Raw genomic sequence first — 13,836 nt, forward strand, 5'->3', positions numbered from 1 at the left:
AGAGGAGAGAGAGAGGAGGAAGGGGGGCCGGCCCCCTCTCCTTGTCCTATTCGGACCAAGGGGGGAGAGGCGGGCGGCCCATCTCTGGCCACCTCTCCTCTCTTCCACTAAGGCCCACTAAGGCCCATATACCTCCCGGGGGGTTCCGGTAACCTCCCGGTACTCCGGTAAAATCCAGATTTCACCCGGAACACTTCCGATATCCAAACATAGGCTTCCAATATATCAATCTTTATGTCTCGACCATTTCGAGACTCCTTGTCATGTCCGTGATCACATCCGGGACTCCGAACTCCTTCGGTACATCAAAACTCATAAACTCATAATATAACTGTCATCGAAACCTTAAGCGTGCGGACCCTACGGGTTCGAGAATAATGTAGACATGACCGAGACTCGTCTCCGGTCAATAACCAATAGCGGAACCTGGATGCTCATATTGGCTCCTACATATTCTACGAAGATCTTTATCGGTCAGACCGCATAACAACATACGTTGTTCCCTTTGTCATCGGTATGTTACTTGCCCGAGATTTGATCGTTGGTATCTCAATACCTAGTTCAATCTCGTTACCAGCACGTCTCTTTACTCGTTCCGTAATACATCATCTTGCAACTAACTCATTAGTTGCAATGCTTGCAAGGCTTATGTGATGTGCATTACTGAGAGGGCCCAGAGATACCTCTCCGACAATCGGAGTGACAAATCCTAATCTTGAAATACGCCAACCCAACATGTACCTTTGGAGACACCTGTAGAGCTCCTTTATAGTCACCCAGTTACGTTGTGACATTTGGTAGCACACAAAGTGTTCCTCCGGCAAACGGGAGTTGCATAATCTCATAGTCATAGGAACATGTATAAGTCATGAAGAAAGCAATAGCAACATACTAAACGATCGGGTGCTAAGCTAATGGAATGGGTCATGTCAATCACATCATTCTCCTAATGGTGTGATCCCGTTAATCAAATGACAACACATGTCTATGGTTAGGAAACATAACCATCTTCGATTAACGAGCTAGTCAAGTAGAGGCATACTAGTGACACTTTGTTTGTCTATGTATTCACACATGTATTATGTTTCCGGTTAATACAATTCTAGCATGAATAATAAACATTTATCATGAAATAAGGAAATAAATAATAACTTTATTATTGCCTCTAGGGCATATTTCCTTCAGTCTCCCACTTGCACTAGAGTCAATAATCTAGATCACATCGTCATGTGATTCAACACTAATAGTTCACATTACCATGTGATTAACACCCATAGTTCACGTCGGCATGTGACCAACACTCAAAGGGTTTACTAGAGTTAGTAATCTAGTTCACATCTGTATGTGATTAACACCCAAAGAGTACTAAGGTGTGATCATGTTTTGCTTGTGAGAGAAGTTTAGTCAACGGGTCTGCCATATTCAGATCCGTATGTATTTTGCAAATTTCTATGTCAACGATGCTCTGCACGGAGCTACTCTTAGCTAATTGCTCCCACTTTCAATACATATCCAGATTGAGACTTGGAGTCATCTAGATCAGTGTCAAAATTTGCATCGACGTAACCCTTTACGACGAACCCTTTTTGTCACGTCCATAGTTGAGAAACATATCCTTATCCCACTAAGGATAATTTTGACCGCTGTCCAGTGATCTACTCCTAGATCACTATTGTACTCCCTTGCCAAAATCAGTGTAGGGTATACAATAGATCTGGTACACAGCATGGCATACTTTATAGAACCTATGGCCAAGGCATAGGGAATGACTTTCATTCTCTTTCTATCTTCTATCGTGGTCGTGTTTTGAGTTTTACTCAATTTCACACCTTGTAACACAGGCAAGAACTCTTTCTTTGACTGTTCCATTTTGAACTACTTCAAAATCTTGTCAAGGTATGTACTCATTGAAAAAACTTATCAAGCGTTTTGATCTATCTCTATAGATCTTGATGCTCAATATGAAGTAGCTTCACCGAGGTCTTTCTTTGAAAAACTCCTTTCAAATACTCCTTTATGCTTTGCAGAATAATTCTACATTATTTCCGATCAACAATATGTCATTCACATATACTTATCAGAAATGCTGTAGTGCTCCCACTCACTTTCTTGTAAATACAGGCTTCACCGCAAGTATGTATAAAACTATATGCTTTGATCAACTTATTAAAGCGTGTATTCCAACTCCGAGATGCTTGCACTAGTCCATAGATGAATCGCTGGAGCTTGCATATTTTGTTAGCTCCCTTTGGATCGACAAAACCTTCTGGTTGCATCATATACAACTCTTCTTCCAGAAACCCATTCAGGAATGCAGTTCTGACATCCATCTGCCAAATTTCATAATCATAAAATGCGGCAATTGCTAACATGATTCGGACAGACTTAAGCATCGCTACGGGTGAGAAGGTCTCATCGTAGTCAATCCCTTGAACTTGCCGAAACCCTTTTGCGACAAGTCGAGCTTTGTAGACAGTAATATTACCGTCAGCGTCAGTCTTCTTCTTGAAGATCCATTTATTCTCAATCGCTTGCCGATCATCGGGCAAGTCAACCAAAGTCTACACTTTCTTCTCATACATGGATCCCATCTCAGATTTCATGGCCTCAAGCCATTTTGCGGAATCTGGGCTCATCATCGCTTCCTCATAGTTCGCAAGTTCGTCATGGTCTAGTAACATGACTTCCAGAACAGGATTACCGTACCACTCTGGTGCGGATCTCACTCTGGTTTACCTACGAGATTCGGTAGTAACTTGATCTGAAGTTACATGATCATCATCATTAGCTTCCTCACTAATTGGTGTAGTAGTCACAAGAACAGATTTCTATGATGAACTACTTTCCAATAAGGGAGCAGGTACAGTTACCTCATCAAGTTCTACTTTCCTCCCACTCACTTCTTTCGAGAGAAAATCCTTCTCTAGAAAGTATCCATTCTCAGCAACGAATGTCTTGCCTTCGGATCTGTGATAGAATGTGTACCCAACAGTCTCCTTTGGGTATCCTATGAAGACATATTTCTCCGATTTGGGTTTGAGCTTATCAGGATGAAACTTTTTCATATAAGCATCACAACCCCAAACTTTAAGAAACGACAACTTTGGTTTCTTGCCAAACCACAGTTCAGATTGTGTCGTCTCAACGGACTTAGATGGTGCCCCTTTTTAACGTGAATGCAGCTGTCTTTAATGCATAACCTCAAAAACGATAGTGGTAAATCGGTAGGAAACATCATAGATTTGCACTATATCTAATAAAGTATGGCTATGACGTTCGGACACACCATTATGCTGTGGTGTTCCAGGTGGCACGAATTTGTGAAACTATTCCACATTGTTTTAATTGAAGACCAAACTCGTAACTCAAATATTTGTCTCCGTGATCAGATCATAGAAACCTTATTTTCTTGTCACGATGATTTTCCACTTCACTCTGAAATTCTTTGAACTTTTCAAATGTTTCAGACTTATGTTTCATCAAGTAGATATACCCATATCTGCTCAAATCATCTGTGAAGGTCAGAAAATAATGATACCTGCTGCAAGCCTTGATATTCATCGGACCACATACATCAGTATGTATGATTTCCAACAAATCTGTTGCTTGCTCCATTGTTCCGGAGAACGGCGTTTTAGTCATCTTGCCCAAGAGACATGGTTCGCAAGCATCAAGTGATTCATAATCAAGTGATTCCAAAATCCCATCAGCATGGAGTTTCTTCATGCGCTTTACACCAATATGACCTAAACGGCAGTGCCACAAACAAGTTGCACTATCATTATTAACTTTGCATCTTTTGGCTTCAATATTATGAATATGTGTATCATTACAATCGAGATCCAACAAACCATTTTCGTTGTTGTGTATGACCATAGAAGGTTTTATTCATGTAAACAGAACAACAATTGTTCTCTAACTTAAATGAATAACCTATTGCAATAAACATGATCAAATCATATTTATGCTCAACGCAAACACCAAATAACACTTATTTAGGTTCAACATTAATCTCGAAAGTATAGGGAGTGTGCGATGATGATCATATCAATCTTGGAACCACTTCCAATACACATCGTCACTTCACCCTTAACTAGTCTATGTTTATTCTGCAACTCCCGTTTCGAGTTACTAATCTTAGCAACTGAACTAGTACCAAATACTGAGGGGTTGCTATGAACACTAGTAAAGTACACATCAATAACATGTATATCAAATATACCTTTGTTTACTTTGCCATCCTTTCTTATCCACCAAATACTTGGGGTAGTTCCGCTTCCAGTGACCAATCCCTTTGCAGTAGAAGCACTTTGTCTCAGGCTTAGGACCAGACTTGGGTTTCTTCACTTGAGCAGCAACTTGCTTGCCGTTCTTCTTGAAGTTCCCCTTCTTCCTTTTGCCCTTTTCTTGAAACTGGTGGTCTTGTATACCATCAACACTTGATGTTTTTCTTGATTTCTACCTTCGTCGGTTTTAGCATCATGAAGAGCTTGGGAATAGTTTCCGTTATCCCTTGCATACTATAGTTCATCATGAAGTTCTACTAACTTGGAGATGGTGACTAGAGAATTCTGTCAATCACTATCTTATTTGGAAGATTAACTCCCACTTGATTCAAGCGATTGTAGTACCCAGACAATCTAAGTACATGCTCACTGCTTGAGCGATTCTCCTCCATCTTGTAGCTATAGAACTTGTTGGAGACTTCATATCTCTCAACTCGGGTATTTGCTTGAAATATTAACTTCAACTCCTGGAACATCTCTATGGTCCATGACGTTCAAAACGTTTTTGAAGTCCCGATTCTAAGCCGTTAAGCATGGTGCACTAAACTATCAAGTAGTCATCATATTGAGCTAGCCAAACGTTCATAACGTCTGCATCTGCTCCTGCAATAGGTCTGTCACCTAGCGGTGCATCAAGGACATATTTTTTCTGTGCAGCAATGAGGATAAACCTCATATCACGGATCCAATCCGCATCATTGCTACTAACATCTTTCAACATAGTTTTTCTCTAGGAACATATCAAAACAAACATAGGGAAGCAACAACGCGAGCTATTGATCTACAACATAGATATGCTAATACTACCAGGACTAAGTTCATGATAAATTTAAGTTCAATTAATCATATTACTTAAGAACTCCCACTTAGATAGACATCCCTCTAATCATCTAAGTGATCACGTGATCCAAATCAACTAAACCATGTCCAATCATCATGTGAGATGGAGTAGTTTTCAATGGTGAACATCACTACACGCTCGACCTTTCGGTCTCCGTGTTCCGAGGCCATATCTGTATATGCTTGGCTCGTCAAGTATAACCTGAGTATTCCGCGTGTGCAACTGTTTTGCACCCATTGTATTTGAACGTAGAGCCTATCACACCTGATCATCACGTGGTGTCTCAGCAGGAAGAACTTTCACAATGGTGCATACTTAGGGAGAACACTTCTTGATAATTAGTGAGAGATCATCTTATAATGCTACCGTCAATCAAAGCAAGATAAGATGCATAAAAGATAAACATCACATGCAATCAATATAAGTGATATGATATGGCCATCATCATCTTGTGCTTGTGATCTCCATCTCCGAAGCACCGTCGTGATCACCATCGTCACCGGCGCGACACCTTGATCTCCATCGTAGTATCGTTGTCGTCTCGCCAATCTTATGCTTCCACGACTATCGCTACCGCTTAGTGATAAAGTAAAGCATTACAGCGCGATTGCATTGCATACAATAAAGCGACAACCATATGGCTCCTGCCAGTTGCTGATAACTTGGTTACAAAACATGATCATCTCATACAATAAAATTTAGCATCATGTCTTGACCATATCACATCACAACATGCCCTGCAAAAACAAGTTAGACGTCCTCTACTTTGTTTGTTGCAAGTTTTACATGGCTGCTACGGGCTTAAGCAAGAACCAATCTTACCTACGCATCAAAACCACAACGATAGTTTGTCAAGTTGGTGCTGTTTTAACCTTCGCAAGGACCGGGCGTAGCCACACTCAGTTCAACTAAAGTTGGAGAAACTGTCACCCGCAAGCCACCTATGTGCAAAGCACGTCGGGAGAACTGGTCTCGCGTAAGTGTACGCGTAATGTCGGTCCGGGCCGCTTAGTCCAACAATACCGCCGAACCAAAGTATGAGATGCTGGTAAGCAGTATGACTTATATCGCCCACAACTCACTTGTCTTCTACTCGTGCATATAACATCAACACATAAAACCTAGGCTCGGATGCCACTGTTGGGGAACGTAGTAATTTCAAAAAATTTCCTACGCACACGCAAGATCATGGTGATGCATAGCAACGAGAGGGGAGAGTGTTGTCTATGTACCCTCGTAGACCGATAGCGGAAGCATTATGACAACGCGGTTGATGTAGTCGTACGTCTTCACGGCCCGACCGATCAAGCACCGAAACTACGGCACCTCCGAGCTCTAGCACACGTTCAGCTCGATGACGATCCTCGGACTCCGATCCAGCAAAGTGTAGGGGAAGAGTTCCGTCAGCATGATGGCGTGGTGACGATCTTGATGTACTAATGTCGCAGGGCTTCGCCTAAGCACTGCTACAATATTATCAAGGACTATGGTGGAAGGGGGCACCGCACACGGCTAAGAATATGATCACGTGGATCAACTTGTCTCTAGGGGGTGCCCCTGCCTCCGTATATAAAGGCTCAAAGGGGGGGCCGGCCGGCCAAGAGGAGGCGCGCCAGGAGGAGTCCTACTCCCTCCGGGAGTAGGACTCCCCCCCCCCTTTCCTAGTTGGAATAGGATTCGTGGAGGGGGGGGAAGAGGAGAGAGAGGAGGAAGGGGGCCGGCCCCCTCTCCTTGTCCTATTCGGACCAAGGGGGGGAGAGGCGCGCGGCCCATCTCTGACCACCTCTCCTCTCTTCCGCTAAGGCCCACTAAGGCCCATATACCTCCCGGGGGGTTCCGGTAACCTCCCGGTACTCCGGTAAAATCCCGATTTCACCCGGAACACTTCCGATATCCAAACATAGGCTTCCAATATATCAATCTTTATGTCTCGACCATTTCGAGACTCCTCGTCATGTCCGTGATCACATCCGGGACTCCGAACTCCTTCGGTACATCAAAACTCATAAACTCATAATATAACTGTCATCGAAACCTTAAGCGTGCGGACCCTACGGGTTCGAGAATAATGTAGACATAACCGAGACTCGTCTCCGGTCAATAACCAACAGCAGAACCTGGATGCTCATATTGGCTCCTACATATTCTACGAAGATCTTTATCGGTCAGACCGCATAACAACATACGTTGTTCCCTTTGTCATCGGTATGTTACTTGCCCGAGATTTGATCGTTGGTATCTCAATACCTAGTTCAATCTCGTTACCGGCAAGTCTCTTTACTCGTTCCGTAATACATCATCTTGCAACTAACTCATTAGTTGCAATGCTTGCAAGGCTTATGTGATGTGCATTACCGAGAGGGCCCAGAGATACCTCTCTGACAATCGGAGTGACAAATCCTAATCTCGAAATACGCCAACCCAACATGTACCTTTGGAGACACCTGTAGAGCTCCTTTATAATCACCCAGTTACGTTGTGACGTTTGGTAGCACACAAATTGTTCCTCCAGCAAATGGGAGTTGCATAATCTCATAGTCATAGGAACATGTATAAGTCATGAAGAAAGCAATAGCAACATACTAAACGATCGGGTGCTAAGCTAATGGAATGGGTCATGTCAATCACATCATTCTCCTAATGATGTGATCCCGTTAATCAAATGACAACACATGTCTATGGTTAGGAAACATAACCATCTTCGATTAACGAGCTAGTTAAGTAGAGGCATACTAGTGACACTTTGTTTGTCTATGTATTCACACATGTATTATGTTTCCGGTTAATACAATTCTAGCATGAATAATAAACATTTATCATGATATAAGGAAATAAATAATAACTTTATTATTGCCTCTAGGGAATATTTCCTTCAATATCTTCTTCGTTGTTTGACGGAGGTGGAGGCTCTTCCTCATCGTCGCGTGTTCATTTAACTTTTCAAGCATAATTATGTCTCTTTGATTCACAACTACCTCACCATCAATCTGTGCATCGTCGTTGTTTGGGTCCAGGTCAACATAACCCAAGTCATCATCCTCGTTGTTTACGACCACGTCACACTGGTAGAAAACAGGGCTTTGGTCCAGGCCGGGTCAGCCCATTAGTCCCGGTTCAGTCCAGAACCGGGACCAATGGGGGCATTGGACCCGGTTCGTGAGCCCAGGGGGGCGGCCGAGCCACGTGGGCCATTGGTCCCGGTTGATCTGGACCTTTTGGTCCCGGTTGGTGGGACGAACCGGGACCAATGGGCCTCGCTCCTGGCCCACCACCATTGGTCCCGGTTGGTGGCTTGAACCGGGACCAAAGGCTCCCCTTTAGTCCCGGTTCATGGCACCAACCGGGACCAATGAGGTGCCTATATATACCCCCTCGCGTAAGAGCAGAGCACACTGCTCTGTTTTTTTCTGGCCGAGGGGAGAGGGCTTGGTGGTGCTCTAGCTCACCTCCTATGCACACAAGGTGTTCGATGGAATGCCCGAGCCACACTACTTAAGCTTTCTCCTCTCCAAGCTCGACCTCCAAGCTCCGTTTTCCACAATATTTGTCTAGGTTTAGCGGTCCGTCACGCCCCATCCCCGTCTTCACCGCCGTCGATCACCCGCGCTGAGCTCATCGCCGGCACCACCGTGGTGAGCCTCTTGTTCTTATCTTCTTTCTGAAAGGAAAAATATTCTTACTTGTATGTTTACATAGATACTTGTATTATTTTCTTACTTTTATTATTGCATCTTATATAGTGCGATGGTTTTGGTATCCGCCCCCGTCGGCCCTCGTCCTGTCTATGATTCGGATGTGGTATATATATTATCTTTATAACTATTGGTTCATTTATTGTTTATGAAAATTATGCCAACCAACGTGACATAGATTTTATTTATGTAGGATGTATGTGAATCGGAAATGCCAACCGACCCTACTATCAAGAGGTTAAATTTAGTTGAAGAAGAAAACAATTTTTTGAAGTAAAAAATAAAAAAAATTGAGGAGGAGAAGATGATATTGGAGTTGCATGTTGCGGATGTCGTCGATGATCACAAGATCAAGATGGATGCAATGCACTTGAAGATTAGAAAGATTAGAAAATATGCCATTCATACCGAGGCTTGGTATCATTATGTCGTTGGATCAATTGTTACCTTGGTTGCGATTATGATCGCATTTGTTTTCGTATTGAAATGTTTTACATAGTTTCAATGTATGGTTTAATTAATTAGATGCTCTGGAGAGCTATATGTTGTTAGATGAGAACTATGTATGCACTTTGGTTTTAATGTGATGATGAACTTCTATTAATTTGGACACTTAATTATATATAATGCATGCAAATGAACCGGCAATGGATGTACGGTGACAGACACACCTGCGAGTACATTAAGGGCGTGCATGAGTTTCTTGATGCGGCTGAGGCAAACAAGCAGAATGGTCTTATGTGTTGTCCATGCACTGAATGTGGGAATACGAGGTCTTACTCTAACCGGAAAATCCTTCACTCCCACATGCTTTACAAGGGTTTCATGCCACACTATAATTTTTGGACGAGGCACGGAGAAATAGGGGTTATGATGGAATACAGCGAAGAAGAAGAGTACGATGACAACTATGTGCCCCCTGAATACGGTGATGCTGCAACGGGGGGAGCTGGTGAAGATCAAGAGGAACCAGACGATGTGCCCAATGATGCTGCAACGGGTGAAGCTGCTGAAGATCAAGAGGAACCAGACGATGTGCCCGATGATGATGATCTCCGCCGGGTCATTGTCGATGCAAGGACACAATGCGAAAGTCAAAAGGAGAAGCTGAAGTTCGATCGCATGTTAGAGGATCACAAAAAAGGGTTGTACCCCAATTGCGAAGATGGCAACACAAAGCTCGATACCGTACTGGAATTGCTGCAGTGGAAGGCAGAGAATGCTGTGGCTGACAAAGGATTTGAGAAGCTACTGAAAATATTGAAGAAGAAGCTTCCAAAGGATAACGAATTGCCCGACAGTACATACGCAACAAAGAAGGTCGTATGCCCTCTAGGATTGGAGATGGAGAAGATACATGCATGCCCTAATGACTGCATCCTCTACCACGGTGCATACAAGGATCTGAACGCATGCCCGGTATGCGGTGCATTGCGGTATAAGATCAGACGAGATGACCCTGGCGATGTTGACGGCGAGCCCGCCAGGAAGAGGGTTCCTGCGAAGGTGATGTGGTATGCTCCTATAATACCACGGTTGAAACGTCTGTTCAGAAACGAAGAGCATGCCAAGTTGATGCGATGGCACAGTGAGAACCGAAAGAAAGATGGGAAGTTGAGAGCACCCGCTGACGGGTCGCAGTGGAGAAAAATCGAGAGAAAGTACTGGGATGAGTTTGCAAAGGACCCAAGGACGTATGGTTTGCTTTAAGAGCGGATGGCATTAATCCTTTCGGGGAGCAGAGCAGCAATCACAGCACCTGGCCCGTGACTCTATGTATGTATAACCTTCCTCCTTGGATGTGCATGAAGCGGAAGTTCATTATGATGCCAGTTCTCATCCAAGGCCCTAAGCAACCCGGCAACGACAGTGATGTGTACCTAAGGCCATTAGTTGAAGAACTTTTACAGCTGTGGAATGGAAACGGTGTACGTATGTGGGATGAGCACAAACAGGAGGAATTTAACCTAAAGGCGTTGCTGTTCGTGACCATCAACGATTGGCCCGCTCTCAGTAACCTTTCAGGACAGAGAAACAAAGGATACCACGCATGCATGCACTGTTTAGATGACACTGAAAGTATATACCTGGACAAATGCAGGAAGAATGTGTACCTGGGCCATCATCGATTTCTTCCGACCAACCATCAATGTCGAAAGAAAGGCAAGCATTTCAAAGGCGAGGCAGATCACCGGAAGAAGCCCGCCATGTGTACCGGTGATCACGTACTTGCTATGATCAATGATTTACACGTAATCTTGGGAAAGGGTCCCGGTGGACTAGCTGTTCCGAATGACGCTGAGGGACATGCACCCATGTGGAAGAAGAAATCTATATTTTGGGACCTACCCTACTGGAACGACCTAGAGGTCCGCTCTTCAATCGACGTGATGCACGTGACGAAGAACCTTTGCGTGAACCTGCTAGGCTTCTTGGGCGTGTATGGGAAGACAAAAGATACACCTGAGGCACAGGAGGACCTGCAACGTTTGCACGAAAAAGACGGCATGCTTCCGAAGCAGTATAAAGGTCCTGCCAGCTACGCTCTTACGAAAGAAGAGAAAGAAATCTTCTTTGAATGCCTGCTCAGTATGAAGGTCACGACTGGCTTCTCGTCGAATATAAAGGGAATAATAAATATGCCAGAGAAAAAGTTTCAGAACCTAAAGTCTCATGACTGCCACGTGATTATGACGCAACTGCTTCCGGTTGCATTGAGGGGGCTTCTACCGGAAAACGTCCGACTAGCCATTGTGAAGCTATGTGCATTCCTCAATGCAATCTCTCAGAAGGTGATCGATCCAGAAATCATACCAAGGCTAAGGAGTGATGTGGTGCAATGGCTTGTCAGTTTCGAGCTGGTGTTCCCACCATCCTTCTTCAATATCATGACGCACGTCCTAGTTCATCTAGTCGACGAGATTGTCATCCTGGGGCCCGTATTTCTACACAATATGTTCCCCTTTGAGAGGTTCATGGGAGTCCTAAAGAAATATGTCCGTAACCGCGCTAGGCCAGAAGGAAGCATCTCCATGGGCCATCAAATAGAGGATGTTATCGGGTTTTGTGTTGACTTCATTCCTGGCCTTAAGAAGATAGGTCTCCCTAAATCGTGGTATGAGGGGAGACTGACTGGAAAAGGCACTCTTGGAAGTGACTCAATAATATGCAGGGACGGATATTCTTGATCTCAAGCACACTACACAGTTCTACAGAACTCTACCTTGGTGACCCCGTATGTCGATGAACACAAGAGCAGTCTGCGCTCCAAACACCCGGAGCACTGCGACGACTGGATTACATGTGAACACATCAGGACTTTCAGCAGTTGGTTGGAAACACGTCTCAGAGGTGACAACACTGTTTGTGATGAGTTGTACTTGTTGTCCAGGGGACCATCTTTGACTGTATTGACTTACAAAGGATACGAGATAAATGGGAATACATTTTACACGATCGCCCAAGATCAAAATAGCACCAACCAAAACAGCGGTGTGCGCTTTGATGCAGCAATGAGAGCGGAAAGGACACATATTATGGTTACATAGTGGACATATGGGAACTTGACTACGGACCTGATTTTAAGGTCCTTTTGTTTAAGTGCAAATGGGTCAATCTGTCAGGCGGCGGGGTACAGGTAGACCCACAGTACGGAATGACAACAGTGGGTCTAAAAAATCTTGGGTACACTGACGAACCGTTCGTCCTAGCCAATGATGTGGCACATGTTATCTATGTGAAGGACATGTCTACCAAACCGAGAAAAAGAAAAGATAAGGAAGCGAATACATCATACGATGAGCCAAAGCGCCACATAGTTCTTTCAGGAAAAAGGGACATCCTGGGAGTGGACGGCAAGACAGACATGTCTGAAGATTATGAAAAGTTTCATGAAATTCCTCCCTTCAATGTCAAGGCTGACCCAAGCATCCTGATAAACGATGAAGATTATCCATGGTTACGGCGCAATAAGCAAATGACACAAGCGAAGAAAAAGTGAAGACTTTCTCCCACAACTATTATGATGATACCATGCCAACATTGTAACACACGAGTATGCTATGCCAACTTTTTCAGAGTTCATTTGAAAACTATGAATTTAGGTCGAATTTTCTCTATAGGTGCATCTATGTTCATTTTTAGCAAAGTTAATCACAAACTTGTGATCCAGTCAAATTTCAAAGAATTCAAATTTTAACTATTCAAATTTGAAAACTAATGGCACTAACAAAAAGTTTATAATTTTTCTAAAACTAATGGCACTAACAGAAAGTTTATAATTTTCGGAGTTCATTTGGAATTCATTTGAAATGCTTTTCAATTTCAGGGTCTTATAGCTCAACAAAATCAGTAAATGCATGAAAAATAACAAATGAAGTCAGAAAGGGTTGAAAATTGATGATGTGGCTTTGAATGGTGCATTTTGAAAACACAGAAAAAAAATGGAGTTCAAATAAGTTCAAGAAAATGAAATCCCTTTGTAACACATGATCTTTCGTCCGAAACGCTGATACTTCAAAAGAGATTGTCCATTTTGTACACGAAGTGCATCCAGTTTTTGCCGTAACCATCTCAACTTTGTTGCACATGCTATGTGGGTGAAATGATGATACCATGCCAACTTTCAACCTTTTCAGAGTTCATTTGAAATGTTTTTCAATTTCAGGGTCTTATAGCTCAAAAAAGCAAAAGAAATCAACTGAAAAGTTTTTATAAACCTCTAATATTTTTGAAACTAAAATTATATAAAACTTATGCAACTTAAATTCAGAAAGTAATTTTTGTTCAACACATTAATAGCAAAAAGAATTTAATAGCAAAAAAATAACAAAATTTGTTTTTGATTAAAACAGATATTAAAAATAACCTATAATTACCAAATAGAGTATAATGATAAAACACTATAATATTAAGTAGCAGGAAAAAGAATCACTCAAAAATCTAACTTCATAGTAAAGTTATTCATAAACTAGTGATTCACATACATTTTAAAACTATAGGTGTTTAGTACAAATAA

General features: G+C 42.8%; 1 pseudogene; it reads right to left on the bottom strand.

Moving 5' to 3' along the window:
• Positions 1 to 13,836, bottom strand: part of LOC119315635 — a 44,813-nt pseudogene that overhangs the window by 5,029 nt on the left and 25,948 nt on the right.

This window comes from Triticum dicoccoides, chromosome 6A (assembly GCF_002162155.2).
Source record: "Triticum dicoccoides isolate Atlit2015 ecotype Zavitan chromosome 6A, WEW_v2.0, whole genome shotgun sequence".
Classification (NCBI taxonomy): domain Eukaryota; kingdom Viridiplantae; phylum Streptophyta; class Magnoliopsida; order Poales; family Poaceae; genus Triticum; species Triticum dicoccoides.